General features: G+C 42.2%; 1 non-coding gene across 1 annotated transcript; it reads left to right on the top strand.

Moving 5' to 3' along the window:
• Positions 1-1,730: 1,730 nt before the first annotated feature.
• On the top strand, positions 1,731-1,814 carry Trnas-gga (transfer RNA serine (anticodon GGA)). Its single transcript is given in 2 exon segments — positions 1,731-1,770; positions 1,780-1,814. It is a non-coding gene; the product is annotated as a tRNA-Ser (tRNA).
• Positions 1,815-6,211: the final 4,397 nt, after the last annotated feature.

The following is a 6,211-nucleotide window of genomic DNA, read 5'->3' as shown; positions in this document are numbered from 1 at the left end:
ATGCAACGTGTCATACAGCTCAAAGTGTACGTACGTGGTTCGGAAACACCAGGACTCTCTTGGTCACCAGATTCACATTAATGTGATTGGACAGTGTAGAGCGTTTTAGGGTTTCTCCCAGTCCGTTCGCGTATGAAACCGAGAAGAATTCTTAAATGTCTCGCACTGCAATTAATTTAATCTTGTCTTCGTGATCCCTACATAAGCGACAAGTATGAGACAGCAGTATTCCTAGGTTCTTCACTTAATCTGGACAGCTGACGTCTATCCTCCAGCATCTGCCAGTTCAGGTTTTTCTGGACCTCCATGACACTCTCTCATGGGTCAAACGAGCCTGAGTCCATTCGTGCTGCCGTTTTTAGCGCTCAGTCAACATCCCACGATAATCCTATCTAGTGTCAATCCACACACTTTGTGCATCATTCTAGGATCAGCCACACGACCGTTTTGTCAGCAGTCTCCTTTGTAGACTGATTCCATTTTATCCTTAGAACTTTGGCTACAACGCGTGCAGAGCCCCACTTGAGTGTCGAAGGATCATTACTTTTGTAATCCACAATATATATTTAGTTACTTTGTTTCCACCTAAGAGGCATCTAGAACTTAGAATACGTTCTGGAAACCGGTGATGTTCCATCACGAACGAATAAGTACGAATCCTAGTCGTGAAACTGTTTTCATCAATAGAATCCCATCGCCAAAGGAAAGAGATTCTTGACCGTCGATATGAAAGAAAATGTCCCTGCGCAGATTCCAGGCCTCTCCACAGTGTCTGACACTGAAGCGCCAAAAAAACTGGTGTATGCGTACATATTCCAATACAGGGACATGTAAACAGGGAGAATACAGCGCTGCTGTTGGCAACGCCTATATGGGAAGAGATCTCCATCCCTTCGTAATCTTACGGATTTATGGACAGCCCTGCAGGATTCATGGTGTCAATTCCCTCCAGCACTACTTCAGACATTAGTCGAGCCCATGTCACGTCGTGTTGCGGCACTTCTGCGTGCTCGCGGTGGTCCCTACACAATATTAGGCAGGTGTGCCAGTTTGTCTTCAGTCTATTTAGGGTAAGTATGTAACGCTACCCATGGAAACGATGAAATGAAAGAAACCTATGAAGTTCACAAACACAAGATGACAATAACGTAATGTAAAAAATAAGTCTCCCTAAGGGAACTCGTTTGTAGGCGCCACAATAATCCTGTCGTCACTAGGAAATTGTCTGAAATTTGGCCCACCATCCACCATTCTACATCAATGGCTGCATGAAGACGTTGTCTCGGCTTGAGAAATGTGCATCCATGTTAAACCTCTGCTACTTCTGATACCATCCATCCATCTGCCAACAGGGCGTCGTCTCGGTGAATCCATATCTCTCGCAATCCACGAAAGCTTTTTCTTGGTCCATCTACCTGCTATTTGCCTGGGTACTTACACCCCCCCCCCGCCCCCATCCAACTCCATTCCATTTCCCGTACTCTAGCAAACACTCCAGTCTGTTCCATTATCTGTTTGTTCGCTTTCCCCCATCTTGTAGTAATGCCCAGCGTCCATCTCGCCATTGGTCTTTGAATAACCCTCAGTTGTTGATTGGTTATCACATTTTAAGTCTGCATCTCACCGGAACATGCCAAAACCTGTACTACACACTGATTGTAAACTATCATTCTCAGATACTTCTGTCGCTGTTTAGTTTACCAAACGCACCACCGGGAATTTTTGTGCCGGCCGGAGTGGCCGAGCGGTTAAAGGCGCTACAGTCTGGAACCGCACGACCACTACGGTCGCAGGTTCGAATCCTGCCTCTGGCATGGATGTGTGTGATGTCCTTAGGTTAGTTAGGTTTAAGTAGTTCTAAGTTCTAGGGGACTTATGACCACAGCAGTTGAGTCCCATAGTGCTCAGAGCCATTTGAACCATTTTGAATTTTTGTGTGTTCTTGTCCTCTTCAGTCCTAACAGCGGTTTGATGCAGCACTCCAAGCTACTCTATCCTGTGCAAAAATCTTCATCTACAAATACCCAAAGCATACTACATACATCTACATCTACATGATTACTCTGCAGCTCACGATTAAGTGCCTGGCAGAAGGTTCATCGAACCACCTTCAAGCTATTTCTCTACGGCTCCACTCTCTAACAGAAACGGGAGAAACGAGCACGTATTTTTTCTGTGATTTCTCTTATTTTATCGTGATGGTCATTTCTCGCTATGTAGGTGGGAGCCAACAGAATATTTTCGCATTCGGAGGAGAAAGTTGCTGATTAAAGTTTCACGAGAAGATTCCGCCGCAACGAGAAATACCTTTGTTGACTGCCATCCTAATTCAGGCATCATATCTGTTGCACTCTCTCCCCTATTTCACGATAATACGAAACGAGCTGCCCTTCTTTGTGCTTTTTCAGTGTCCTCCGTGAGTCCTATCTGATGCGGATCCCACACCGCACAGCAATACTCCAGAAGAGGGCGGACAAATATGGTGTACACAGTCTCTTCAGTCGATCTGTTGCATTTTCTAAGTGTTCTACCAATAAATCGCAGTCTTTGGTTTGCTTTACCCACAATTGAAGTTATTCGTGACTGTAATCCCTAAGAATTTAATCGAATTTACAGCCGTTAGATTTGTGTGGTTTATTGTGTAACCAAAATTAAGCGCCTTTCTTTTAGTGCTCATGTGCATAAGTTCACACTTTTCATTATTTAGAGTCAATTGCCACTTTTCACACCATATAGATATCTTGCCTAGATCGTTTTGCAACTCGTTTTGATTACCTGATGACTTTATAAGACGGTAATGACAGCCTCATCTGCAAGCAATCTAAGAGGGCTGCTTAGATTGTCTCCTAAATCGTTTAGTAGTTCAAAAACAACAGACGGCCTATACCATTTCCTTGGGGAACCGTAGATATTACTTCTGTTTTACTCATGTTCATCGATTTCCTCTTTCCGTACAACAAAGTGTCTTCAACTTCATTTCCGTTGAACAGCCCTTCTGTCTATTCCTTCCACCTTTCAGCTTTGCCTTGTCTGGTTAGAACTGTCTTGCTACCTGAGCTATTAATATTCTTACAGCTACTTCTCCTTTCTCAAAAGATTTCTTTAATTCTCCGATAGCCCACATCTCGTGGTCGTGCGGTAGCGTTCTCGCTTCCCACGCCCGGGTTCCCGGGTTCGATTCCCGGCGGGGTCAGGGATTTTTTCTGCCTCGTGCTGGCTGGGTGTTGTGTGCTGTCCTTAGGTTAGTTAGGTTTAAGTAGTTCTAAGTTCTAGGGGACTGATGACCATAGATGTTAAGTCCCATAGTGCTCAGAGCCATTTGAACCATTTTGAATTCTCCGATAGGCGGTACCTATCTTTCCCTCAGTAGCGAGTTGTGCAGTCGTGCTCAAAAGTATCCGAACGACCTGAATTGCATTTCGCCTGATTCGCGTGCAACCGGCATAACGCAGCTGTCTAGCAGGTCCTCTAATCGCTCCTTGGTACACTCGTTTGACTATTGAAAATGGTTCCAACAAGTCACCACTAGGAAACACTGATCTGTATCGCAATAACTCATGATGTAAAGTAATACCACGACACTACAAATATCAGGGAACACCTTATCACAGATAAGACTGTCCTTAAGGCTTGTAAGCTCACATTTATTACAATAAATGACATACCTGAAATGTTACCACTCTCATTATTACGTCAGATAGGTAATGCACGTAGTAAGTTCGTCGTATTCATGATTTACTCTTGAAAGTAACACACCGTACTTATTATTTAACACAAAATGACATTAAAAATTTAAGTTATTTAAGAGAAGCTAGTTGAGAATATGTATGAACATCGAATGATACGACGAACCGTCTCGTTCTGCATATGGATTCAAACCCAGGTCATGCAGACTAAGCAAAGATTTCGTGACTGACGGAAACTAACAGTCATTCCTGATTAGGCATACAGAGAGTGATATACCTCGATTCTCTCTCTTCCACTTCTGTATATAAAATGCCTGACCTAAACGGTCCCTTTATCATTACTGGCCCTGGGCAATGCAACATCATACTGACAACAGTAATGTGCTTATATTGACAACCCGACTGTTCGTTTTACCTGATTTTGTAATCATTTAAATAATACAACATGACCTTCCAGCGGGAGACATTTCGTCTCCCTTTTCCTTGTGTGAAATTTGTCAGTAAGCTTTTTGCCTCTTTCTGCTGCTGGCAAGCAAATTTTTGGTTCTAGGAATATGTAACTTTATTTATGAAATGCCACGTTTGTATACCCCTTGAGTATGTCACAGCATACCAATTAAACACAGACCCAGTCAACATTAAATGAGTAGTATTTTACTAATTCGTGTCCATAGAGGCACGCTTGTGTACAGATACTCAGTTTTATTAAAACAGACTTTCGTCGTAAGGTTATCATGGGTAGTTTTATTTCATTTCTTATAATACAGTGCACAATTTTCGTAAGTTTTCCTTTAGTGTTGTAAAAACAATAGTAAACATGGACATATGCGAATTCTCTGATGTTATCTATAACTGCCTGACAATGCACATGCATTTTATTGATTACATGCATGTAGAAAACTTGTTCTGAGTTAAAGCTGTCAAACAAGGTTTGAAGAAGAATAAAATGCCACTACCACACGACAGCTAATGTAGAAAATACTTTTCTGTCGTATTTTGGCACGATGCGCTGTCCCCATACGTAATACAAAAGTTTCGAGATGCATCTGCTGCCAGGCTGTCTATTAAACCTGAAAAGAACAAAATGTCGCAGAAGTTAGCCCTTTTTTGACATCCAACTATTTTGGGTCGAAAAGTGAAGGGAATTATGTTCAAAGTTCCTTTAGATTGATAACTTTAGCAGACAGCAGAATTGCGTTTTAAAAAACGTAGCGGTGAATGTACTCGAACTCGCGACATCTTACCTACAGTGCGCGACACTTACCATTATGCTACTAGCTGACACGTAGCTACAACAGCTCCATAACTAAACAACAATTCCTCCAGAACTTCTGCATTCCACTGCGCTGTGAGATAATGCATATGGCCGGGTCTAGACTTCTGAGAGACAAACAGTTACAGCTTTTCTTTTGCACTGCACGACGTTTTCAACAAACAGAAAGCGCAATAGAGTAGCTCAAGTGGAAAGGAACACTTCCTATTTAAATTTCTGCATCCTACACTGTTGGCTGTTCTGTGTAGGTGGCAGTTACGTGATTTTATTTCGGTGATTACAAAATAGAGTCGAATGTATGCACTGGGTAGCCGAGGCAGCTAGTTCCTGGTGATTCGGTCAACCAAATAAATGAATTTACTGAACATCCTGCAAATTACTACAGGGAGCCTGTGTGTCAGAATTCTCATGCAGTGTGGCGCAACGGCGTTACGATAGAAAAATGAGTCACAGAGAAGATGGTTTGGTGGTTTGTTGGACTGACGATAGGTTCATATACCTACAGCCTGGGTTCGATTCCAACTCCTGCCAATGATTTTATATAGGGAGAGACAGATTCCATTCTCTTGTGCCTACACCAAGTGAAGAAGATATAATGGCACTGTGGTATGAGATTTACATTAAAAATGGTATTCCTTCTCTACCAAGCAGACGTTAGTTTGAACCACAATAAAGTCTGGAGTGACGACTTGTAGAAACTATTTTATCACCAGTAACCTTTCTTATACTAGTTATTTATTTCTAGTGACGAAACAAACGCTATGGAGGGTCACAGGACACTTATTCCATCTTTTATTTGAGCTTCTGAATGTCGATAAAATTGGTTCTGAACTGGGAATGCAACTCAGACCGTCCTTAACGCGGAATTTGATCCCTTCGTGACAATACAGCTCGGCTACAATTTGTTGTTTGTTCAAAACTGCAGATTCCTCAACATCTCCACATGTTGCGCGTGAATGGGTTCGAATCCTGGTCCAGCACTAAAGATTTCATTATGTATTATCAAGATCTAGCATGAGAACACCTATCTGCTGGTGGATAAAAATTTTGATGTTTAATGTATTTTCATTCGTTGTCAACACTAACGATATTTGACATTTTTGACTCCCAATGAGACACAGAACTGTTTGCGAGATCACTGTAAGTTCAAGATGTTATTCCGAGCTGCTGGTGGAGAAAAATTCGCTAGCTGACGTCTCTTTGTGTGTAGTCAACAACGATATGTGTGGGGCTCTATTCCCAGTCAGCATTG

Source organism: Schistocerca nitens, chromosome 1 (assembly GCF_023898315.1).
Source record: "Schistocerca nitens isolate TAMUIC-IGC-003100 chromosome 1, iqSchNite1.1, whole genome shotgun sequence".
NCBI classification, from domain to species: Eukaryota; Metazoa; Arthropoda; class Insecta; order Orthoptera; family Acrididae; genus Schistocerca; species Schistocerca nitens.
This window is presented reverse-complemented; position numbering and strand designations above follow the sequence as displayed.